Source organism: Calonectris borealis, chromosome 2, assembly GCF_964195595.1.
Source record: "Calonectris borealis chromosome 2, bCalBor7.hap1.2, whole genome shotgun sequence".
Classification (NCBI taxonomy): Eukaryota; Metazoa; Chordata; class Aves; order Procellariiformes; family Procellariidae; genus Calonectris; species Calonectris borealis.
Window position 1 is genome coordinate 60,472,161 of NC_134313.1, and position 27,348 is coordinate 60,499,508.

Sequence of the window (27,348 nt, forward strand, 5' to 3'; positions counted from 1 at the left end):
GGGAGGAAGGACACCAGAGCTGAGAAGCTATTGTGTGTGGTACATACTGCTGTACTCCACAGAGGATACAATCAGAGGAGAACCACCATGATCTTGGGAACTGAGGCTTTCGGAGTGAAAGGAAGTCTATGCATCCAATCAGAGGAAAAATTAAATTATTTTGCAATCACCTGTGGGAAATGTGTTGCCTTTGTAAACTCTTCTAGTAAAAAATTCAATAATAATAATAGTAACAGTAATTAAAAAGATTACAATAATACATACATACTTAATTCATTTATCCTCTCATGTTTTGGACGTTGTTCCAGGGATTCTACCACTCAAATGTGATAACCTGATAAGAAGGATCACCAAAGTAATTCAGTATTCTCATTTATTTGTATCATGGTAACTGCAAGAGATCTGAGAACATAGAACAGTTCCTCAAGTAATGCAGTGTAGAGCACAGTCCTTGCACTAAAGAGTTTACTAAAGAGTCTAAGCAGGTGAAACAGTGAAGAGACAGGAGAAGGAAAGCACTTTCACCTTCATCTTGTGCATGAGAAACAGAGCCTGTGCCCCAAACCTGGGGTTTCCTGATGTCTGTGGAGTTTGGATTGCAACCTGGAAAGACACAGAAGCATGTGCTCAGAGTTATGCAGGAAGCGCTCTAGCACTGAAAGCAATAGGAACTGCACCCCAAAATGTTAGGATCGTTGTTCCCATGAGTTGCTCGAGGATGTAAAGGGCCAAGTTAGAAATTAAGCGAGGATCTACCAGGTGATTTAGCCACAAGACTCACTTCTTCTGAAACCCATTTTCCTCTTTAGGGTTCAGCTAACACCACTGTGACTGCAAAATGGCATACACAAATATGGGAGCTCTGCATTAGCTATGTTGAGTACTCTTATCTGGTTAGCCGTGTCAGCATGGACATCAGCAAAGATAGCATTTCGCTCCTCATGCTGACCCTCTCCACTGTTCAAAGCTAGATTTTTAGCTGAGCTGGCTAGTGTGAAACTACTTTGTCTACATCTGCGGCACACATCTGCCACAACAACTTCCAGCAGACAGACTCTAAGATCTGAAAAGCAACATCATAGTTAGTTAGAAAAGTTATGCTCTGAAGAAATACTAGCAAAGGTCCTGAGGAAACTTGCAATCATTCACACCTCCTAAGCTTACATGAAGTATTGTCTATGTCTATGTGAACTGAACTGTTGCAATCACAAAAAGACTGTAACAGAATGAAGCGAGAGTGATTCTGTTGTAGCCAGAAGAGAAAAGAAATCAATGTGGAAAAAAAAAAGCCAGTTGTAAAGTGTAAAAGCTGTACCAATTAGTTCTCTAATATATGGCCTTTTGAAGTGCCAAAGCGCATTTTTAAGTTGACTTTTTTCCTTTTATTTGAATAGATGGATTGCTTAATTGTACAGAAGCAATCATGTAAAGCCAAAAGACTGTATTTTAAAAAAAAAGCTCCTTCTAAAGTCCAACATCAATGTGTTATAAATTTGAGGTACTGAATTTCCATAAAGGATCCTGTGCATCCCAGCATTGTACACTAACCTAAACATTGTTGTTACATTGGGCTTGAAATCAATGAAAGTGCGTCCCTGTAAACAAGGCAGGAATTTGACCCAGTAAGCACAATTAAGTTTGTTTTAGTTTGGGATATGAACTGAAGTCTGTGTGAAAATCTTCCCTCACAAAGCTTCAAACTACAGCACATCTCTTTCTCTCACCCAGCTTACATGGTTCTGAATGACAAAGTATTAGCTAACAAACAAAGAGGAATGTTTTTTAACACCTGCTATGCCTCCATGCAATAAAAAAGCTAACTACTATTTTTAACAAATGGATATCTAGCTACTGATCTACAGTATGTGATAATGAATAAAATTAAAATAGAAAGTATTAATGTTATTATGTATCTACATGTGAATATGTAAGAAATCTACTGCATTGAAGATGTAGCTTTTGTCATACAATTCAGAAAATGTATTAATAGCTCTTAATGTAACTGCACATATGATGGCACATATTACAGTAAATGAGAAGAACAGAGCAGGAGCAATACACATAGTCCTAAACACTACCATCATTTTGATTCCTAAAATCTTCTCTCCCTTGACATGTAATGGTGATACTCAGGAAATTCTTGGCTACCTGTGGTTTTTTTCAGCAATTCTCATGACTTTCAGAGGATCAAGGTTGTATCCATATGTTCTTGAAATTTTCACTGCAGTGGTTTTTGCAGTCGTAAGTGGAAAATGAATTGAAATGGTTTTTATAGGAGCATGTGGGTTAAAACTGGATGAAAGACTATAAACAAAAGATTATGATAGTGACTAGGGGAAAAATATCTAGTAGGGTAATGAAGGGTGCAGTTTCAGGATTGTTCCTATTTAACATCTTCATTAGCAATCTGGAAGAAAGAATAAACAGCATGTTAATGAAATGCACAAATGATATACTAAATTAGGAAGAGTCACAAATACTAGTGAGGACAGAAACATAATGCAAAGGCCCTAGGGAGAAATGTGGGCAGGAAATAACAAAACAAGCCACTACTCAGAAAAAGGCATACTAATACGTTAAAGCTAGAACAGTATGAATCAATGTGAGGAAAATCTGCAGAAGTAGGGAGATACACTGGGAGATAGTCAGTGAGCAACATATTAGATATGTGTTGTAATGTGGTATGCTGGCAATAAAAGCGAATGTATTCTGGGCCATATATGCAAAGGCGTAAAGTCATGGATCAAAGAGGCCACAGTTCCTCTAAATGGCTCTCTGCTTACTGAAAATGCAATATTCTGTTATGGGAACAGAGGAGTATTGATACTGATGGAGACCCCCAAGTCAGCATAGCTATGCTCAGTTGTAGCGGTAGGTGTTTTGGTTAAAAAAATCCTGCAAGAAAGAACAGGGAAGGAGTGATGTATAAATGTATGGAAAGCCTTTGATGAGGTTGAAGTGGAAGATGGGTTAATGGCAGGAAAATTAACTGGCTGAACTCTGAAGGTTTTTTTTAACCTTAATTCAGATCAACCTCATTTTCTTCTTTAACGGAAGAGAGCAGACAACAAGATGGCATGCAACTTGCAAAAGGAAAGCGGTGCTCACTTTCCCATTGGTAAAATATTTATCATCCCCACCCATCATCTACATATAAATCTAATGAAAGGAATATATTGTGAAAAACTTGGGATCGATATAGTTCCTCACACTGTGATAAACTTAGAAACTTATACCTGGAATCAGCTGAATGTTTCTTGCTTTTTTTTTTTTTTTTTTTTAAATGAGAAAAACTGTAATGTAAGTAGGCGTAGGAAAATGGAGAGAAAAAGGAGTTAAAGTGTATCCTCATTTTTCTGGTTTTTGAACCGGACCCAATTTAAGTCTGTATGTCACATGAATAGACATTTTCTTTTTAACCAGAAAACCGTCTCTTTTTTGGCAAGATAGAAGGATACAAAGAAAAGGAAGAAAGAACAAAAAACAACAGCAAAACCAGTTGTGTCATTGAGCTAATCTATGCTACATTTGTATTTTTGACACTGCATGCATTCTAATTCTACCCTCCTTTTCTACTGCTCACCCAGAATATAGTAAAACTGTGAGTAAACTCAGTTAAACCATACAGTAAACAGTACTATTACAATAAAACTGTAACTGAATAACTCCCTAATCCTGGGAGTGATGCTGCTTCTACAAAAGGAGAGATTGAATAGATTAATATTCTTCAGTTTGTAAAAAATGGGAAGGTATGGTTAACATTTATTATTATGCACGTTCATATAAATATGCTCATTAATATGAACAATATGGAAGAGTGAATAATCACTCCTCATTCTTTTTCTTCTCACAATAAAAGAATGCAAGACTGGAAAATGAAAAGATCAGCCAGCTGGTGTAAACCAGAAAGAAGTGCTATTCCACACCGTGTATAATTAAATAAATCATTACCAGGGGATGGGTGCAAAAGGAGGTCAGGGAGATCATGGAAGATAAGGGTATAGAGGGGCACTGAGAAGAAAGTTTCACATACAACTTGTTGCTCTGAAAGTCCCTAAACTTCAGTTTACCAGAAGCTAGGACTATATATCAAAAACTTGGGGGTCACTGTGTGCATACTTACTTTCTTACTCTCTTCCATATGTGTTTCTACCCATATACCAGGTATGGTATAGACCTTGTACCATTAAGTTGACGCAATGAAGCCTTCTTTATGCTAAAAGTTACAATAATAATCACAAAGAATCACAATGAAATACCCTATCTGTGAAGGCATTTATTTTTTAACAAAAGGGCAATAGGAGGAATTTTTGAAAACAGACAAACACACACACACACATGAGCAAGGATTGGGAAAGCAACAGAACTAGGAATTATGAATGCTTTTTGTGGAGAAGAGCAATATTAATTGGATGTCATCTTGCCAACTGCTGTTTTGCCATCAGGATCTGCATTATGGTGCAAACACTAAGGTCTCTGTCTGAACAACTGAGAAACAGTTCACTGCTTCAGAAAATAACCTAAATGCCAAAACGCTTAAAAAAATTTTAGTCTTCAGGGACTTCTCTCCACAGCAGGAATGTATAGAATATAGATTAATTGTTAATAAAAAATTTGTGGTCAACAAAAAGTTTTTGTGAGTTTTAAGGGTATTATATGGTGACACATTTGTTCAGTACACACCAGGTCTAATCCAGGGTAAAATTAAACTTCTTTAAAGAGGTAATGCAGAGCTGGGCTCTATCAAGAATAGAATGGTGGGAGGGACCTTGCTTGGCAAAGATGAAATCCAGCAGATGTTCTCTTGGGTGTGCATGATTGCTTCTATAATTTATTGTGGGTTTACTAGATTTACGCATCTGTCTAGCTTCATGGTGGTAGATGGAGGTGAATGTGTATCTCACACTGTGCATCAGTGGAAAAGTACAAAACATTGGTTGCAGACCTTATATTTAAGGAGTGTTAGACTCCCTTGTCCACAATAACTCATTCAAGTCTTCTTGTCTCATCTTCCAACACTCCACAGATGTTGAAAGCTTTGTTAAAAATGATAGATTTTTGGTAGATTAAGTAAGTATTTCAGTTAAATATGTATTTCAGTTTTCTTTGTCAGGTGAGGAGAACAATTTTAGAAATTTTTATAAGGAAAGAAATAGCAGACATACAAAAATAAATAACTTTATGCACAACCTACAGTGTGTGGTAAGTGTGATACCAGAGGGAAGATTAAGAAAGACATCATAAATCCCAGACTCTAGCTTAATAATAAAAGGTTAGAGATATTATTGGCACAGGAGACACAGTTTATTTAATTATTCAACCTATTTGGATTGTCAAGACTTTTGAAAATTAAATGTATTCATAAAATACTTGGTTTCTTGGAGAGGGTGTACTTTTCTTCTCTTAGGTGAACTCTATTAACTTAGTTGAATTACTTTTTCATAGTATTTTCATAACGTATTTAGCTAGACACCTGTGTAATTATGTTTATTACTCCTGTAAAGGATGAAGAATGGTGTCTGGGAGAAGAGTCTGCAGTCATTTTGTTATCAGATTTACTGCAGCCTTTTGAGGGGCTATGTCCCTTCATGTGCCTGCAGAGGTCTTTCCCAAAGGATTTTGGTCCTTGATCAAGAGTGTATTTCAGACTGCAAGTATATGACAGTGCTTTGTTTATAGGAGAAGCAACTCATTTTAATTTCCGTCCCAGAAAAAGATCCCCATGAGCCCTGGCTGGCACTTGTCATAAAGACCTACTAATAGAGACAAGAGCCATAGTCAATAAAAAGGGTGCTTATCACTGAAGCCGCAGGCAGGCATGTTTGGGGAACAGAAGATGCCAATTCATAAGTGTGTAAGCTCACCCATTAAGTAATTAAAACTAAATTCCATTAAATATCTTTGATTTTGAACAAGGATATTTGCATCAATTTCCTCCTGTTAACTGATCAGCTTTAAAAGTTTATTGAAAGTTTATTAAAAAAATGTACCATGTGGACACGTCCTGCTCTTCATGGTAAGACATTGCAGTTTGGTATTTTTCTACCATTTTGTGGCTGAACCTCATGGCTTTCATTTTCTTTCCAGTTCCTCTGCTCCAAATGGCTGATTCCACTTTCTAGGCTTCATCCGACTCCAGCCGAGTTCTTCTGGAAGGGGAGGTGCAGAGACTATGATGCTTGTCTTCACAGGGGCAGCGCGAGGCTGGCAGACTGGTAGTTAATGTGCCTCATGAATGAAACGTACCTTGTCAGCGCTGGTTTTGGGAATGGAGAGCTAGAATACTGGTCTCTGCTTTCTGAGCCCCAACTGGCCCATAATATTTACTCTGTTCACGGCCAGTGGACAGTTTCAACATGTGGCCCAACTAAAAAGAAGCTCGCTAATGTAATTTTTTTTTTCTCTGTGGCTGAGATTGCTGCAACACACATGATTCCTTGGCTTAAGACAAATTATTAATACAGTAAAAAAGAATATTTTGCAGTTACTGATTATTTTAATCTTTTTCTGTATTCAAAGCACATTTCTTGGCCAACAAGTCCTGGCACCAGCCACGATCATAACAGGTCCTGATTTCTCAGCCTCTTGAAATGTTAAAGAATTATGCCAAAAATAGATGAATGCCTACATACTGCATCCTGTCATGGTTTAACCCCAGCCAGCAAATAAACCCCACGCAGCCGCTCGCTCACCCCCCGCCACCTCTGGTGGGATGAGGGAGAGAATCGGGAGGGCACAAGTAGGAAAACTCGCGGGCTGAGATAAAAACAGTTTAATAATTGAAATAAAACTAAGTAGAACAGTAATAACAACAATGAGAACAACAACAATAACAGAATACACAAAGCAGGCAATGCTCAATGCAATTGTTCACCGACTGCCGACCATGTGTCATGAATGGGGTGAGCTCCCCCACACCCCTGGTCTTTATACTGAGCATGATGTCACATGGTAGAGAATACCCCATTGGCCAGCTGGCTCAATGATCCTGGCTAGGCTTTCCCCCCGCCCAGCTTCCTCTGCAAGTGGCAGGACATGGGAGGCCGAAAAGAGAAACAAAACTCCCTTGTGTAAACACCTCCCAGCAACAACCAAAGCATCAATGGGCCATCAACGCTCCTCTCATACCAAACACGAAGCACAGCACACCCTCCAAGCTATTGGCAAGGAAGTTAACTCTGCTCCAGCTGGAACCAGGACAATCCCCATGTCCTTTTCCACTCAAGTAAGGAGCAGAAGATGGGCACACTTACATACTCCATGTTTAGCACGGGGCTGTGATTGTTGCAGTCAGTATACCACTTTAACCATAACAACAGCCGCCACTGTTTTAGATATAATAAATCTCTGGAGTATGCTAAACTTAACAGTTAGATGGAAAGAAAAAACACCCCGGGAATTAACAGTAGAGGACAGAAGATCAAATTCTTGCTATACTAGCTGTGTGCCTGTTGATTTTTCTTCTGGCACCTCATGTTTTGCTACGATTTGTGAAGGACATTACTAGGAAACTCCCTAGTCTCGTGCAGGCCTCCGATTACTACCCACTACTGGTTATACAGGCTGGCAGTGAGGAGGTTGCAGGGAGAAGTCCCGAAGGGATCAAAAGGGACTTCAGGGTGCTGAGGCGACTGGTGGGAGGATCGGGAGCAGAGGTAGTGTTTTCCTCGATCCCTTTAGTGGCAGGGCAGAACACCGAAAGGAACAGGAAAACTCATCGGATCAACACGTGGCTCAGGGGCTGGTGCCATCGACAGAATTTTGGCTTCTTTGACCACGGGGAGGTTTACATGGCACCGGGCCTGCTGGCGACGGACGGAGTTCAGCTGTCTCGCAGGGGGAAAAGGATTCTCGCGTGTGAGTTGGCCGGGCTCATCGAGAGGGCTTTAAACTAGATTCGAAGGGGGACGGGGATAAAACCAGGCTCTCTAGAGAAGAGCCTAGGGACCGCAAGCCAATGCCGGGGGAGAAATCGGCAGCCCAGCTGAAGTGCATCTATACCAATGCACGCAGCATGGGCGGCAAACAGGAGGAGCTGGAAGCCATTGTGCAGCGGGGTAGCTATGACTTAGTCGCCATCACGGAAACATGGTGGGATGAGTCGCACGATTGGAGTGCTGCAATGGACGGCTATAAGCTTTTCAGAAGGGACAGGCGAGGAAGGAGAGGCGGTGGAGTAGCCCTGTATGTTAGGGAATGCTTCGACTGTCTAGAGCTCGATGGTAGTGACGAGGTCGAGTGCTTGTGGGTAAGGATGAGGGGGAAGGCCAACAAGGCAGATATCCTGCTGGGAGTCTGTTATAGACCACCTAGCCAGGATGAGGAGGCAGACAAAATATTCTACAAGAGGCTGGCAGAAGTCTCCCAGTCGCTAGCCCTTGTTCTCGTGGGGGACTTCAACTTTCCGGATGTCTGCTGGAAATACCACACGGCAGAGAGGAAACAGTCGAGGAGGTTCCTGGAGTGTGTGGAGGATAACTTCCTGACGCAGCTGGTAAGCGAGCCCACCAGGGGAGATGCCTCGCTTGACCTGCTGTTCACGAACAGAGAAGGGCTGGTGGGAGATGTGGTGGTCGGAGGCCGGCTTGGGCTTAGCGACCATGAAATGGTAGAATTTTCGATACTTGGTGAAGTAAAGAGGGGGGCCAGCAAAACCGCTACCATGGACTTCCGGCGGGCGGACTTTGGCCTGCTCAGGACACTGGTCGAGAGGGTCCCTTGGGAGACAGTCCTGAAGGGCAAAGGGGTCCAGGAAGGCTGGACGTTCTTCAAGAAGGAAGTCTTAAAGGCGCAGGAGCGGGCTGTCCCCATGTGTCGAAAGAAGAACGGGCGGGGAAGGCGACCGGCCTGGCTGAACGGGGAGCTCTGGCTGGGATTCAGGGAAAAAAGGAGAGTTTATCACTTGTGGAGGAAGGGTCAGGCAACTCAGGAAGAGTTGTCAGGAAGAGTTGTCAGGCAACTCAGGAAGAGTTGACTCAAGGTCGTGCAGAGAGGAAATTAGAAAGGCAAAAGCCCGGCTAGAACTCAACCTGGCCACTGTCGTGAGAGACAACAAAAAATGTTTTTACAAGTATATTAATGAGAAAAGGAGAGCCAAGGAGAATCTCCATCCTCTATTGGATGCGGGGGGGAACGTTGCCACCAAGGACGAGGAAAAGGCTGAGGTACTCAACGCCTTCTTTGCCTCAGTCTTTAGTAGTCAGAGTGGTTATCCTCAGGGTACTCAGCCCCCTGAGCTGGAAGACAGGGACGACGAGCAGGATAAACCCCCCATAATTCAAGAGGATGAAGTTCATGACCTGCTATGCCACCTGGACGTTCACAAGTCTATGGGGCCGGATGGGATCCACCCGAGGGTACTGAGGGAGCTGGCGGAGGAGCTTGCCGAGCCGCTCTCCATCATTTACCAGCAGTCCTGGTTAACAGGGGAGGTCCCGGACGACTGGAGGCTCGCCAATGTGACTCCCATCTACAAGAAGGGCCGGAGGGAGGATCCGGGGAACTACAGACCGGTCAGCCTGACCTCGGTGCCGGGGAAGATCATGGAGCGGTTGGTTTTGAGGGCGCTCACGAGCCATGTCCGGGACAACCAGGGGATCAGGCCCAGCCAGCACGGGTTCATGGAAGGCAGGTCCTGCTTGACCAACCTGATCTCCTTCTATGACCAGGTGACCCGCCTAGTGGATGAGGGAAAGGCTGTGGATGTGGTCTACTTGGACTTCAGTAAGGCCTTTGACACTGTCTCCCACAGCATTCTCCTAGAGAAGCTGGCGGCTCACGGCCTAGACAGGTGCACTCTTCGCTGGGTAAAAAACTGGCTGGACGGCCGAGCCCAGAGAGTTGTGGTGAACGGAGTTAAATCCAGTTGGCGGCCGGTCACGAGCGGTGTTCCCCAGGGCTCAGTACTGGGGCCGGTCCTGTTCAATATCTTCATCAATGATCTGGACGAGGGCATCGAGTGCTCCCTCAGTAAGTTTGCAGACGACACCAAGCTGGGCGGGAGTGTTGATCTGCTGGAGGGTAGGAAGGCTCTGCAGAGGGACCTGGACAGGCTGGATCGATGGGCCGAGGCCAACTGTATGAGATTCAACAAGGCCAAGTGCCGGGTCCTGCACTTCGGCCACAACAACCCCAGGCAATGATACAGGCTTGGGGAAGAGTGGCCGGAAAGCTGCCCAGAGGAAAAGGACCTGGGGGTACTGGTTGACAGCCGGCTGAACATGAGCCGGCAGTGTGCTCAGGTGGCCAAGAAGGCCAACGGCATCCTGGCCTGTATCAGAAATAGTGTGGCCAGCAGGAGCAGGGAGGTGATCGTGCCCCTGTACTCGGCCCTGGTGAGGCCGCACCTCGAATACTGTGTTCAGTTTTGGGCCCCTCACTACAAGAAGGACATGGAGGTGCTGGAGCGTGTCCAGAGGAGGGCAACGAAGCTGGTGAAGGGCCTGGAGCACAAGTCTTATGAGGAGTGGCTGAGGGAACTGGGGTTGTTTAGTCTGGAGAAGAGGAGGCTGAGGGGAGACCTCATCGCGCTCTACAACTACCTGAAAGGAGGTTGTAGTGAGGTGGGCGTTGGTCTCTTCTGCCAAGTAACTAGCGATAGGACAAGAGGAAATGGCCTCAAGTTGCGCCAAGGGAGGTTTAGATTGGACATCAGGAGAAATTTCTTTACTGAAAGAGTGGTCAGGCCTTGGAACAGGCTGCACGGGGAAGTGGTGGAGTCACCATCCCTGGAGGTATTTAAAAGACGTGTAGATGAGGCCCTTAGGGACATGGTGTAGTGGGCATGGTGGTGTTGGGTTGACGGTTGGACACGATGATCTTAGAGGTCTTTTCCAACCTGTATGATTCTATGATTCTATGATTTCTTGGCATTCAGCACAGCTCCCCAGAGTATCCCAAGTGCAACACTCGATACTTGCCTGGTAAGATCCAAATGATGCTGAAGTATGAATACTTCTATGTGGATTTATAGCTCTGTAAAACTGTCAGCATAATTATCATTTATATTTAAACTATTTCAAGAAATTAAAGAGTTATGTGATATAACATTTGCTTACCTGTAGTGCTTTTTTAACATTGCCACAGTTGTGTAAAGTAGCCTGCTCTGTGCTGTGCCTAGAGACTCTCCAGATTAATGGGGAGAGATGGAGGAAGTTGCAATCTCTCTATTTCTCTGGCTGCTTCAGGACAATATGATGACCTTCTACCTTGATGCTGAGCAGAAGGTAATTTCATGGCTTTAGAGCTTAGATAAATATTGGATGAAATCTTCGTGACAAGTCCAACTTCTTCCTATTGCTCCAGAGGCACAAATTGTCTCTAAAAGCAAGTACCTGAAGTTTCTTCAAACTCTATGGAAAAACCTAAACTAGGTGTGTATGGGAGATATCCACGCACAAAAAAACCCCCGCCTCTGTGTTTGTGGTGGAGACAGAGGTATCTGTGAAATATAACCAGATGAATATTAATCTTATTAAATAAAAGTGCAATATGGTAATATGGAGGATTTGTGTTAAAAAAGAAACCCAAAAAATTAAAAACATGAAGGAGAAAAGGAGAAATCAATATAGATTCTTAATAGTGTTTTTTTATTAATGTTAATACTTGCTGAATCTCAGATCTCGCAAACACTTCTGTCAGTAAATGTAACATTATTGAGTTCCTTTAAGCTGACAGACAGTTTGGCCTGGCTACAGTTATTCCTGTGAATACATGGAAGCTGGATGAGGACCCAATCTGTACTAAAATCATTAAGACGACCATTGCTGACAGCAAAACCGCTATAAGGAAAGTGAATTAAAAAATCTTTCATATGCAATAATTAATATCACAAACATGAAGTAGAGCAGATTGAATTATCTGTAGCACAACTCTGTAGAGAATTAAAACTCTTTAGAGATAACTTCAAATAGCAGGATCCTTAAAGGTTAAATTTCAGCTCACAACACCAAATCCGGTTAATGGAAAATGGCACTACAAGGTATCACATGATAGCATCTGACATATTACAATAGGAAATGAATTAAATGGTGATTAATTAATTACAAGCATAATATGATAGCAGTATCTGTAATCAAAAGTGACTACATTATACCAAGATCAAATAACATAGTGAAGATATGTATTTGAACAAATAATACCAGCTAACATGCACCATTTAATTTATCTGCTGAATAGGGCAATGCAAAACAATTGATAAAATATCTTTTTTTTTTTTTTTTAATGGAGAAATAAGAAAAAATGAGTATGTACTAAAGAAGCATAGACTGACTGAATTTCGGTTTTCATCATAACTATTCTCTTCCTCAGTTACTCTTCTTTTTTTCAAGTTATGTTAGGGTATAAGTCTCTCTCTTTTTTCAGGCCAAAGGTGTTTTGTTTGGTTGGTTTTAAGTTGTAGCTCAAATTGCTTCTGTGCAATTCAAACAAAGAAAAATACATTTTTGGGAAAACACATCTTTTGACACTAAAATTTGACATGCACTAAATGCAGGAAGCAATAAGTATAACTACAATTTTCACAGGGGATGAAAACCCCAAATGAAGGAATTTGGTTTTGAGTTTGCAGGTTTTGTGAGATATTTAATCGGTATTATTTGCGGGTTTGTTGGATTCCTTCCTGCTACCCAGATGTGTAAAATTATTATAAAACAGTGTATCCCTCCTGGTTTAGGTCACTCTCAGCACCTTGCAATCATAGATGCTTTCTTGCCTTTAGCAGTTCAGCCCAATTATTGCCTTTGGTGCCAGACTTCCTCTAGCACTTTCCCCCAGATGACATTTATAAGAAATTAGGGATGACTTCCAGTCAGTACAAATTTCAGAAAGCCAGGCCTGAGTAAGTCCTTAATCCTGCTTATTTTTCTTTTCTTAAAAAGGTCCAGATAATTACATACAGAAGGCATTTTGAATCTATAAAGATTTGGTCTCTTTAAACAGCCTCAAATTGTGCATCCCAAGAGAAACATCTAAAATCACTTTTGAAAAATTTAGGTCAGTATATAATTAGAGCCCCAAGTTACCCGAGAGTATCAAGTTTGAGCTGTGTAATGTCAGACACATGCATTGACAGTTTGGCTACGTTCAGTAGCAGTTTGAACTTTCAAATGCATGCCTGTGAAAATAGCAGGGAAAATAAATTCCTAAAAATCACAGAAGACTTTCTCTCATTTTTTTCCCTTTGTGCATTTACAGCAAACAGTTTTTACCAAATATATATACTAAATATTTATAGTAAATTTTATGATCTTGACACTGTCATGCCAAAGTACAAACTTGCCATAGTATCCTCCAAGTGTGAAACTGTAAGTGAGAAACTAAAGAGTTTCTACTCTACTCATGTAGAGTTTAGACTCATGTTTCTGTTTAGAATTCACAGCACAAAGTGGAAAAAAGGCAAAAAGCATGAACAAATTCTCTTTCAATCTCAGGAGACAAATCCACCATTTGTTTGACTGGAGAAAGGCTGCTGCAGCATTCTTTTGTCCTAATGCCACCCCTAAGACCCGGGGGCTCTGGGAATTGTCATGCCTGGAAGACAGAGATCACTGAGAAATGACCTTGGTCTGCCACACAAGGATGTCATCCTCCAAGTTCAGATACAAGGAGAAAGGCTGACTGTATACCTGTTCAGCCATCTGATTCCTGTGACCATGCCTCAAGCATATGCTCATTACATATAGCTAGCATACATTTAGACAAAACTGACAGTTTAAACTCTTAATCCTACCTTGGATTTCTATGAAGACCTAAGGCACTGCTGCCAACTCAGGCTAATAGGCATGTTGCTAATCTGCAGTATCAGAGATGCAATTTCTACTTCTCTCTCTGCTGCATGAAAAATTGGGAAAATTTTGTGTTTCAGATCCTATTTTTGCAAGAATGGAAGGCAGTGAAACTGATTTACTCCTTAGAGCACTGCAACTTTATCAATGAATGGGTTTCCTATGGATATCTGTATTGGAGTGGGGTTTGGTTTTGTCTAACAAGAAGCAAATGCCAAACAAAGTTTTATCTCACTTAGATGCAGTTATAATATCTCTCTCAAGCTTAAGTCTAACCAGGGCTGAATTCACACTTTATCTTTTCCTTAATATGGGCACTGATAGACTCTCTCTACTATGCTAGCTATCAATATCTACACTATCGGTAGAAGCGAGCTATCTATGACACATCTACCCCTCTGCAAAAAAGCGGGTGAATCTGGCTAACAGGTTTAAAATCTTCTAGAGGGACTCAAATAAACATATGCACTCAGTGTGGGATCACAGAAGTCTCAATTCTGTAAGGAACTGGGAAAAAAATAGAAACAGAGAAAACACCATGCCTGATATGTAGCCATTCCTGAACCTAATATACAGGCTGGCTGTACACGTCAGGTTATCCCATTTTACTGTAAATTTTATGTCGGCATTCATTACCTTAACAAAAAGACCTGAACCAAGTATTTCCAGCCTACTTTAAGTGTATTGTGAAGCAGAAAATTGCTGCTATTTGCAACTTGCTGTAGTTTCCTGCCACGGTGGATTTTCCACATTTGGGATTCTAGATGCAAGTATTACACAGTTGTGTCAGTGTCACACACTTCAGCCATCTTTCTTTCTTCATATACCCTATTCCTTTAGAAAGAAAGACTTTTACATTTCAGATGTAATCCAAAGAATGGCCTCTTAACCTGGAGTTTAAGTTGTGGTGATATATCTTGTCTGACAGGTTTCTGAAATGAGCATGTACAGTAAGCGAAGTTTCCTCTGGTATAATGCTTTAGATAAAATGAAGGATACTTTTAGGTCAGACATACTTGCATTGTCCTGGGAAGGGTAAGGAGGAACCTTCTGCATTAGAGGAGCATTGTCTTCAGCAGGTAGTTCCAGTCCTGGTGTGTAACAGTGACCTCTGGCTATCTGCCCAAGCACTCTGCTGATAGCACAACTGCAGCAGGTTCAGATTTATTCAAAACTCATCTTTATATGGCCTTTATATGTCCCTGAAACATTTCCCATAGAATTTACTTTTCCAGTGAGATATATACTCACACACATATGGGAAGGTGTACCTTATATCACACAAATGTACATATATATTACTAGCAGAAAGCAATTGTCTCTTTATAATTGATAAAATTCCCCCCAGTAGCCTAACTATTTTATAGGAACCTCTTCTATGACACCTGTGCCTTCAGATCTGATGCAAGTCTGTTTAATACATATCTGAGGATTCTCCTTTGGCATGGGTCATAATCCTGACTTCCCAAATCAACTTCAAGAGGACTTACTAGAAGTAAAACTGTCTTTGTCCACTCTGTGGCTATGAATACTCATGAAAACTGCTTTGAGTAGAACAATAAATTGCCAACTCTAGTGCCTAGGAAAAGTGCATTCCTTCATTACAAGAATCCTCTGGTAAACTTCACCATAATGATATTAAAATGGGACACTGAATTCGTATGAAAATTACTTAATAAAGTCAATCCAGTGATATGGTTGAGTCATCCAGACCAAAATCAAAAGGATTAATAGATTTTAAAACAAGCAGAATAACATACAGCTCTCTATAATTTTGATAGCCTGAAGATCCGTTAAAGGCTATTCTATCCCTAATTTCCTAATTTTTGTTCTATTACTAATTTAGTTTACAACTCTTTATATAAAAATATATATGTTTCAGAAAACTATTCAAAGTAAATTTCAAAGACCACCACTACTAAATAAGCAAATACTCTGTATTGCTGTGTTGCTGGGAAAAATATAAGTGAATGATAGACAAAGGATAGTTTCCAAAGCATATTTTAAAAACTGCCATGTGCTAATAATTTCAGCTTTAAATATTTTCTTTTGTAACTGGATCTTAGATTCCTTTCACTTTGTCAATCACTTAGGCTTCAAGTTTAAATATGCAAGCACACAGAGCTTGCATAACAAAAGAACACACTAATCTTTTTCTGTCAAAAGCAGATCCTATTTCTTATTCCTCAAGGCCAGCCAAAACAGAGCTAGGCTAAAACATTAAATACAGTGAAGCAAACATACACATATTCTTATCCCTTGCTAAGATACAGACCTGAAATGTGGGAAAAATATTCCAGGTAATTTTTTCTTTCTCACAGCTTCAGCTGATTACAAAAACAAACAAGTAAACACATTCCCTTAAAACCACATGAGCACATTTTCAAAGATATTTCAACACAACCCCTAATTTTGCTGAAGTGGGTGGAGCCACCTGCCTTTCTGCTGTACACTTGGCTAGTAATTCGTGCATTGCACAGTCTTACGGAAATCTATGAAACAGTGTGGTCAGTTCTGAATCTAATCATGTTCTCCCCTTAGTAAATTAACTCCTTAGATAAACTCAGGTCCTTTGGACTTTCAGCCCATTGGCTCACTTGCAAGTACACTCACATAAACAGTTGTAGGTAGAACTTGGAATGTCTTTTTAAAGGCACAGAATTTTCCTGTTAAATACTGCACATAATACATATTTTTAAAGTGTATTGCTTTTTCTTTGATATATTTACTCCAGCTAAGTGTAGCCTTGAACATTGTGGCCTGCTGGAAAATTTCCTAGGGACTATAACTGAAAAACTGGAGTTCTTAAAAATCTATTATCTGCAAAGAGACACAAGGGTAAAGGAGAAACTTATCATTTCAGCTGAAGCTCTGTAACATTTTTATTGTTCTTATTGTCCTTTCAGTGTATCAAATTAACACTGTATCCTTTTATTGTTTTTTTTTTTTTAATTTTTTTTTTTTTTTAAGGACACAGTCCTGTGCTTACACACCCAGGAAAATAATACTTCCATTTTCGTAAGATGGAAGTGGTAAACATGTAGCATAATGGATGAATAGTGATAGTAAGATGAATTTGCTGGTTTTCTTTAGAAAAAAAAGACGAAAATGAAAAGAGGGCAAAGACATGGCAGAACAATCATATGCTAGCTTGTTCTTCAAAACATAGTTCTCTAGATTCAAAAAAGACCTTTCTGCAATAGAAACCAAATTAGCAGTACTATTTTGAAGAAACTGTTGTACACCCTCACTTATCATTAAAGTGCTTCTAGTGCAGATGTTTCTGCAGGATTAATACGACACATTTTTCCCTTATCTATGCCAGAACAGTACATCAGGCCTCAAGAGAGAAAGGTTAGCATATAACACACCATGCAGATAACTCACTGTGAAAGAGTAAACCAGTCTTCCAAATTAGCCACACAAAAATATTCTGAAGGGCTTCTATTGGAGACACAAATAATATGGAAAGAAATGAGCAGACTTATTTGGAATGACATTTTTTGCTACAACAGGTTATATAAGTATATGTGTATGCAGCAAAACATACACGCATTTGTGCACACACCTAAATGGGCAAAGCAGTTTGAAGAGTGTTTCTCACTTATATAATGTGGCTTTTCAGCAGAAAGAGAAATGAGTCTGTAATATCTGCTGTTGCTGTTTCTGCATGAATAAGGTCATTTTCCACCCTTCTTTCCCCTCTTGCCTGAAATATTCAGTGCTGTCATTTCAATACTCAGACCATTAAATCTAATAATTAGAAATTACTAAAGAAATCTTTGTCTGAGACATATAAGTGTGTGCTCTTTTCACAGTGTTTGAGTGATTGTTACATCAAATTCCCAAATATTTTCCAAGTACACATCACCAGTATTTTACTACTCCAACATAACTCAAAACTGAAGGAGTGTAAAGTGTCAATATTTTTTTTCTTGGTTGAAGAATACAGGGAAAAAGAGCATGCATCAAGCTGCAAACAGAATAGTACTTTGTTCACAAAACACCTGACGATATGCCGATGTCCTTCCAGTTTGTGCACCTCCTTTGATGAAAATGAAACCAAAAATTTTGAATTCTGTTTCTCAATGCATATCACTGAAAATCTGATGATGGCATTGAAATCCTTACAACTATGAGAATACAGACTGAAAAGAAGTCTGAATTTATTTAGCTAGAGCTAAATCTTCTTTTAAATTTTACCAAGATGTTAAGGAACAAATTTCAAAGTGCCCAAGTTTTTTTGGAAAAAATATTTAAAAAAAATGCGTACCATAATTGTAGGCAGAGAAAACAAAACACTGAGATATCAATAAATACAGTGTATGTCTACATCCACCTGGTATTAGTCATTGTTCAAGAACATCAAAAATAATAACAAAAAACTCAAAGTGACTTCAACAATAAAGAAAAAACTTTGACATGACAATGGTTGCAGGTTTGGCATGCTCACAGTGGACAGAAGGATCAGAAATCTGCTTTTCATTTGAGCACTCATTTATGACACAGGTTGCTTTGGATACTGAAGGTGATCATATACACCTGTAAACTAACAAGGGTTGTGGGGATACAAAATAGACTGAGACTAATATCTAAGGAATAAGGACATCTGAAAGTCAGATAAGATATTCTCACAACAACTGGTTTAATAGCCTTGGTTCAGGACTCCGATTAAAATTCATGGACACCACAGAAGAAGAAAGAAATCCACAACACATTAACAATATTACTTTCCTCTGGTCTGGAATCTCTTATCAAACTGAGGTATGAGCCTTTCTCCTTTGAAGCTATTCATGGATGAATACGTGAAGTGGACATAAACAATTCTACAGATTTTCAGCATAAATGCCGCAGATGTACGAAGCAAGTTTATCTGTCTGGAGGTAAATTAAAACTCTGCTAAAAACTGTAAGCTCAAATCAGTAAGCTCTGAAATAACCTGGGGAATAAGAGATAAAAGAGCTACAGTCCTTAGGTTGTGGCCCACGTATCATTTGATAGTGATCTGTGGAGAATTCATAGGTCAGATGGCAGTCTCTCCTCCTTGCTCCTGGTTCACTGAAGGGAAGAGGTGGTGACAGAATCAGGTGGCAAGGAAACATGTAGAGGATGCAGCAGAGGAACAGAACAGATGGGCGTGGGAGACAAAACGAGGAGCAAAAGTGACAGCACAATCATTGCGTTCTAGACAACTAAAAATACACAAATACTTTTATATTTGTTTCCCTCGCTGCAGTTGCCAGAAAGATGTCGCATAATCACAAGTAGGAGGGGAGGTAGCACATGCAAATGAAAGTCACAGTGAAGGAAATGCATTAGCCGCTCTCTGCTTTAAATGATGCTCCCGCGTCCGAAAGTCAGAGAGTCTGTGGCTTAGGAAACTTGTGACCCCGTACAGAAAAGGCATTTCCTCCAGTTCTTTTGTGATGTCTGAAAGTGTTAGCAGAGTTGCCTCAGAAAAGCTCGGCTGTGATAAGACATAAGAAAAAAAAGAATTGGTTTCTAAGATGTGGGCTATTTAAGATCTTCAAGATGAAATCTCATACTTCAGGAATTATAAATTATTAGATTAAAAGTTTTATTTTGTGAACAGAATAATTGCAAATGCCAAAAATTAAGGCTTATTTATAGCTACATGAAAAGTTATCAGAAAACACCTCAGATGATGTAATTTTTGTGGCTAATACGGTCTTAGCAGTTAGCTATTTTCTGTTCTAGTTGGTGCTGTTAGAAGAAGGCACTGAGAGGAGAAACTAGAACACAGGAAAAGCATTTCTTTTATTCAATGGTTAAAAAAATCCAACTGATATATGGGGAATGAACCTGTGCTTTCAAGATCGTTTTGGTATGTATAGTAAATAGATGCTGGATAAAATCTACAAGCATTATTGGCGATGAGGACCAGCATCTAAGCCTCTCAGTCCTCAGCTAAACCTCATCATGACTAAATACAGAGACATAGTCTTCTTCCTATCACTTATTGAACTAAGTTCTCTGGAAAGGGCCACTGCTTCAGCAGGCTCTGAAGGAAACACGCTTTTCTCCTAATAATTCCTCTATACGTGGGGTGGATTAAACCACCACAGAAGGAATTGGGTGTATAGCTGGGGATAAATTTGCATTAGCTGAAATTAATCACAGACTACACCTTCAGTTTGCTGAGCATGAGGAGAAACAGGTTCCAGTACGCTTCTGTGTTTCATATTCCCCTTGAACCAGCTCACAGTATTTTCCTAGTTAGTATGATGCGTAGGCTGCCTGGAGTTCTCAGTTCAGGATCAGAAGGTCTTTACCCTTGGTCTATCTTCCCTTTTCTTTAAAAGACAAAAAATAAGGACACCAACAGGAACAGTGAAAGTATCCATCATAATTTAATGGTAGTTTTATTATAGTCAAGGCACTTTAAGGACATAAGCAAGATAAACTCCATGGGAAGAGATAGCATCTTTTACTGGATCAACAAATACAGCTGGAAGAGTACACGGATCTGGGGACAAGTGCCCTCCTGCAAGTTTCAAATGGAAACAGCCAGCTTGTCTAAAATATTTATTTACAAACTGAATATACATATAAAGAAGTATTACATTATAGGAAGTTTGACTTTTAACAAAAGAATGATCTCTTTCTTTAAAATAAGGACCGATATTCTGGAGGTCTTGATAGTCAAAGACTTAATCACCTAATCAAGTAAATTTAAGGCTGTTGGTTTTACTATGTTTACATGATTTTTTTATTTCTGATGTTTCACTCCACAAGTTGAAGCTGCCTCATTTAACTGAAGGTTACTGGGTCTCTTCTCAGCTATATTTCTGCAATACTACTGTCTAACTCACAGAAAAGGTGCCAACAACATTTCTCTTTTGAAGTGCACAGTAACACGGGCATTTAAGTTAATGATTTTGCTAATACCTAACTGACTTTATACATCCTTGTCAAGGCATTTCATTGTTTACATACTCAATGGTCAGAGACTTTTATGTGTTATCGAACTGAAATTATGTAAGTGCTGAGCTTCTGCATATGTGCATACAGACTTACCCACACATTTTATTTCCATAGAAAAAAATTGGGTATGTACTGAGGCCTACTATACAATGGAAGTTGTACTCTGAATAGAAAAGATATGATTAAGTAAATAAGTATAAATGAAATGTAAACAGATAACGTTACACTTATTTTTCATTCCAACTTTTCCAAGGCCTCTGTCTTCTCATGAGAGTTAAGCAGGCATACCAATAGGAAGAATTTGGCTAAAATCTCAAAGGCATATCATGACATGGAATTAGCTAAAAATAGTTTCAGACTAAATCAAGTTTTTACTACCAAATAACAATCCCATGTAAGTTGTGCAACCAGACCACTTTTACACAACAGCTTGTGTTGCATCTGATTTATTGTGACATCACTTTACTAGAACTTGTGGCTTGAAGAGGCGAAGTGTAGACTTAAGGTCAGTTCAGAAAAGGGGAGCAAGTGCTTTCTGCTTGAAAGAAATAAAAGAGACATGTATTAGTCTATAGCCCTTCCCATGGAAAACATTCTCTCCCAAATATTGTTGGTGAGGGGATCCTATGGCTTTCTTACCATATCACACATTTTTGAGTGCTATATGTTACTTTCTTTTGGTGTCAAATTAATTAGTATTTATTTCCTTTTCCTTCGCCCTCAGCATCGTAGGCACTTCTTAGGAGAACATATATGTTTCCCCCAGATTATTATTTACCCAGATTGTGGTAATATCTAAAAATGGGTCAGGCATAATCTAAATGCAGAAGACACAATCTCTGCTCTCAAGACACCAAGCAATTGTAGCCCAGTAAATGTGGTTTTTGCCATGACTAGTAAAAAGCTGCAGACCTTTTGCTGCCCTGGCAAACCAGGGTCTGCCCTGGAAACCCCTGGGGTCTCAGGGCTCATCCCAGCTCTCTGTGGCCGCAGCTGGGTTGAGTCTGGTTTGGCAGTTGCCAAGAGGAGCAGTGCCTGTGGGTTCTCCTGTTTTAGCTTTTCATATGATCCTCAATATGGCACTGTCCTGGCTGAGGCAGGGAGTCAGAGGATGTCAAACAGCCCTGGTGTGGAGCTGAGGCTGGGGGAGGCAACTATGCCACTCTCTGGCTTTAGATGGGAGCCCCTGAGAGGGGAACAGGGGCTGTGAGAAAAAAACATATAAAAGTAGTCCCAAGTGGAAGATCAGAGAGAAAGAAATTCCCATCATGATCATTATACTGCTCCCAGCAAAGACCACACTATGCTTGTTGCTACCCCCTCCTTTTCCCCCTCACTTTCTTTAGGATGAGTGAAACCATCAGCCTCAGGATGCAAAGGGACACAGGAAGGGTGAGTACCACACCACAAAAGAAGTAAATACTAGGAAAGTTTTTCTGGTGGTTTTTTTTGTGTATATCAATTTAAATGTTATTATTAGACTTTTCTGCATTAATTAAACAAGTCGTGTTGTTAGTTTATTAAAATATTGATTGAACTAACAGTAACATTTGAGCCTAACAAGATTTTGAGCCTAAAAATTTGAAGCAGATTCAAATATACAATAGAATCAAATACTGCTTTTGCATTCTGCGTAGTTAGAAAATAATTCCTTGATTTGATCATTTCTTGGAGGCATGATAGCAAAATAGGTCTTCAAAGAGGAGAAGGTAGAAAAAGGTTCCTGAGTAGGACTTAAAAACTAAATACTGTGGTGGAAAATCTGTAGGCCCTTATTTGGCCCTTAACCTGACATTGGCTCTACCCCTGTTTTCCGGGCATGTGATTGTAGCATGTATGCCACACTTCAGTTCTCTACCTATTAAATGGAAATTGGTACAACCCATACAAATGGGATTTTTTCATAAAGATAAGAATAATAATGGAAAGAGGCCTTGCAATGGGGATGAAGTAAATGCATGCTATTCTGGTTTGGTGGTGCTTTTTTCCAGTTCAGAAAGATTTTTCCATTGATTTTCTACAGATGCAGTGGGGAAAGATCTTATAGGCAAAAATGAGAAAATAAGAAAGATAAAATTATGAAGGCATTGTTAATAATGGAGTGTGTGCTTAAGTACTCTCTCGCACGCTCCCAAAATGTGAGGGCAATCTTGATTTTTTTTGGTGTCGTACTTTAATGCAGCTAAAGGTAAAGACTTACAGATTGTGTTGACAAGCTGGGAAATTTTAGCCTGGCAAACAACAACTTTGAAATTAATTTGAATGTTCACGGTGGATAACAAGCTAAATGTGAGTTCCCAAGAGAGAGAGTTAGAAGTATAAAGAGGGAAATCTTCTGTGAAATTAGGGGGCAATATCATCTTAGTATAGGTGCTTTTGGTGGTAGTTGAAATTGGAGAAAGTTTGTAGAACATCCAGGAGAATGATTAAAAGATTTGGACACAGGCCCCCTTCAGGTTTTTAATCTGCTTACCAAAGAGATAAAAGGGATAAATTTAAGGGAGGTGGTGTATGTGCTTGCATGTGGGGTGAGTGACTGTCTTGCATACTGGAAACATCTCCTGGTAAACAAAACTTTGATCAAGGGTTCTGTAATATAGTTGACAAAAGTGTAACAAAATTCAATGGCTGGAAGCTGAAGCAAGACAAATTTAGACTGATGGAATAAGGCTCCAATTTTTAACAGTGAAGATTATTAACTAGTGAGTACCTTGATGAAATTGTGGTTGGTTTTCCCTGGAAATTTCAGTTAAGACTCAGCATATTTTTCTCAGCAAACTCTTTTGATTTTGCTGGAATTAATTCTGGTAATTCCTATAATCTTTGTTATTTAAAAGGTCAGATTAGATTATCATCATAGTAATTTCTGGCTTTGCCATGTATGTTCAATAATAATTTATCTCATGTTCTCATTGTTGTCTCAAACAAACATTTTCTTTTCTCCTTTTTCTCCTAAACCCTCTTTCCCTGGATATAGCCCCTACTTTCTAACTTTTTCTCTGTCCACTGGCCTCTGCTCCCTTCTCTTGGGCCCCTACATTGCAGACCCCTGTTTACATGTGCATTTTGATTCTTTGGCTCACAACCTGAACTTGAGCAAGTCAGTAGATTCAAGCTGTAAGAGGTCAATAATGTTTTGCCAAAAATATTGCCTCCCCAAAGAGCTAATGGTTAACTTGCATCAGGTAATATAAATATTAAGGGTCTGAGAGTAGGCTGGAAGTAATCAGAAAAATTATATTAGTGTGCAAAGCTTTTATAACTTTGATTTTATGAATTGTCATATTGTTTTAGAAGGGATGAATCTCTGGAACCTCTGTCTTCAGTGGTCCCCAGTGAGACAGAAAATTTCAATGAATTAGTTTTTTCATTTAGCGCTCTTAGAATGGTCTGGTTTTATACAGAAAGGAAACCTTTACTACAGCAGAAATGCTGCTCTGATATAAGTTTTTTGAACAGTAAATGGATCAAGGTCCAAACTAGGTCTTCACTGTGTCAGGTGCAATGGTAACAGCCAAACAAAAGCACCCCATAGCCTTAGGTCTGACAGTCTGTTAAACAAATTTGTATGCACACAAAAAGATGTGCCTTTCTGAAACATGAAGATGCCCAGGAGAGAGACTCTGGAAAGGTTTTACAGACATTTAATAGTTCAAGACATTATTTGTTCAATAACATAAGAAAAAGGTTTAGAGAGCAATCAGATTTTCATGGACAAAAGCTAGGCTCTTGTCCTGAGGGGAGAAAGGATCATAGGCAGTGATTTTTGTTTGTGTCAGGAAGAGATGCAAAAAAAGGATTTGACAGCTGGAGAAGCGAGAGAAGAGAAAGAGCTGCTCATTCTATCTCATCTATTTTGTATGCTTTTATATTCCATTTTCTCTGAGTATGATTTCTATTTCTTTTCTCCTCTCTCTCTTAAACTGTTTCATCTTTTTTTACACTCTTCTTAGCACAAAAAAGAATTCTTTTTCATGTTCCTGCTCAGTGCTTTTTCTGTCCCACTGTCCTACACTACTCTCAATACTGAACCACAACATTTCCCAAACTTTTGCAAGCGCATCCCCATTTTGGTCACATCTGTGTTCACATGACTGCTGTAGTCTCCCCTGAAGTCCGCTGCATGTGTTTTACTGGCTGTGCAGAAGCTAGTGAGAACCGATTACAAGCATGAATATCCACCCCACTGCCCTGGAGGAAGTGGGTACTTGCAAGCAAATAAAAGTAGCTAACTGTTCCGCAAGTAGCATGAACATTTCTTGAAATCCCCCAAAGGATTTGAAACGCATTTGGTTGTCTAATTTGGTTCTTTCATACTTTCACCTTGTTTCTACTCTTCAAAAGTGCACTAAGAAGTCTACACTAAGACTGACCAGCCCACTAAGCATGTGGTGATGGTGTGGTAAAAGACCTGACTGCGCCCTGGGGAGAATACCTTGAAGTGAGAACTCCAAGAATTATAGCAGTGCTAATACAAGGGGGCAGATACCAATCTCCAAGGCCTCTTACAATTTCACTATTTCTTCCACCCTAAAGTACTACTGGTTTTGAATAAAAATGAAGGGACAAGCCAAAGAAACACTACTAGTTTAAAATGAGACAAGACAACTTTCTTTATCTATACAGCCAGAAGGTTGTGATATGCACTTGGGCTAAAAAGGTGTCAGTAATTTACTTATGCCAGTTATGAGTGTAAAAAAACTCCCATATCCCTAGTCAGAACAATGATTCTCCCCAGAAAAAGAACATAGATGTAACTGTAGTAACGCTTTTTTAGTTTAGTGCATTCAGGAGTTGGGTTAAGCCAAATGGTGGAACTGAATCTCAGCTGCTGCCCTGGAGTTGCTGTATACCAGCAAAATCTTTTGAGTATAAACAAATGATTTTTGCATGTGGGAAGATGATGGGACCGGAATGTGTATTTTACTTTTGACAGGGATTAGGATGATGTTTGCAGCATAATGTTTTGTTGGCCTGGCAAAAAATTCTGAGCCTCGGCCTCTTAAATGTCATGGAGTTTTCATAGGAAAAATTTTTATTAGGAAATATCAAAGCAAATATCTAAGCATGGGATGGCTCAAAGCTGCCTGTCATACATACACTATTGATGGATTCTTGGCTGTGTCTTTTGTTAAGTAAATGAGAATACTGGCTTCATGAATTGTGGTTACATGCCTAAATGCAAGAGCTGCCCACGCAAAACCTGTGTTGGAACTTTCTAAGCTGACATGGTCGATAGAAGTGAGAAGTTCTGATTCAAAATAAAGAATCAGGACATCTGTTTCAAGTTTCGCGCTTTTCGGGGGATATGATGGAGGGGGAACACATTCCTTTGATGTGACAAATACTGATCAATTTATTTCAAACTTTACTTTGATGATAAAGATACAAAGTGAAGATACTAAAATATTTGCCACTTTTCCACAAATGCATATAATAGATATATCTTAACCCTTTCTTTCAAACTTAGAGTTTAACATTCCTCAGTATGATTCAGGCATACAAAGTGGAACCTGGGAATAAGAAGCAACAATTCTTCTGAAAGGTTATATCAAGAATATATATTTGGACTAGATGATCATTGTAGGTCCCTTCCAACTGAACTATTCTAAGAAGGAGTATCTACATAATGGTACATATAATGGACTTCTTGGTGGTGATACAAAGAAAGAAAAATACAGCTGAGTACCAGCATAAATGGTGATGCAACTGCTTAACTGTGCATGAGTTTCTGAAGACAGGAGTATCTTTGTAGCCTGTTTGCCATTTGACCCTTCTTTAGGTGGCATGTGTACTACCAGTGATATGAATTTCTGAAGCAATACCTTCAATATCAGCTCTTACACTACTAAGTGACAAGGCCAGCTAATCAGCATCTTTATCATTGGGCTGCTGTTCTCCTAATCGTCATCTTCCAAGGCATTCTTAAGAAAGATTTCAAATGACACAGTAGAGATATTTTATACAACATTTTTCATAAAGTCAAACTATGAAAAAAATTGTGTGCAGAAAATAATAGTCATGCTTTTCAAAATAAGGATGTAACATTATCACAAAAAAACACACTTAAAATCCAAAAGACAAGCCTAGGATATAATTCTCAGTCCTCACTGAGATTCTTCTTGACTAGCCTTAGTTTAAGCTGTTTCAGCTAGTTATCTATTTTTCCTAAATGGAAAGGTGCCTATCTCTTCATCACCTTGTCGTGGTTTAACCCCAGCCAGCAAAAATAAACGCCACGCAGCCGCTCGATCACCGCCCCCCCAGTGGGATGGGGGAGAGAATTGGGAGGGCACAAGTAGGAAAGCTCCCGGGTTGAGATAAAAACAGTTTAATAATTGAAATAAAACTAAGTAGAACAGTAATAATAACAGTGAGAACAACAACAATAACAGAATACACAAAGCAGGCAATGCACAACAGAACCGCTCACCGACCGCCGACCGCGTGTCACGAACGGGGGGCGAGCCCCCCCACACACCTGGTTTTTATACTGAGCATGATGTCACATGGTATAGAATACCCCATTGGCCAGCTGGGTCCACCGCCCCGGCTGTACTCCCCCCTCCCGGTGCAAGCATCACCCAGCAACAGCCAAAGCATCAATGGGCCATCAACG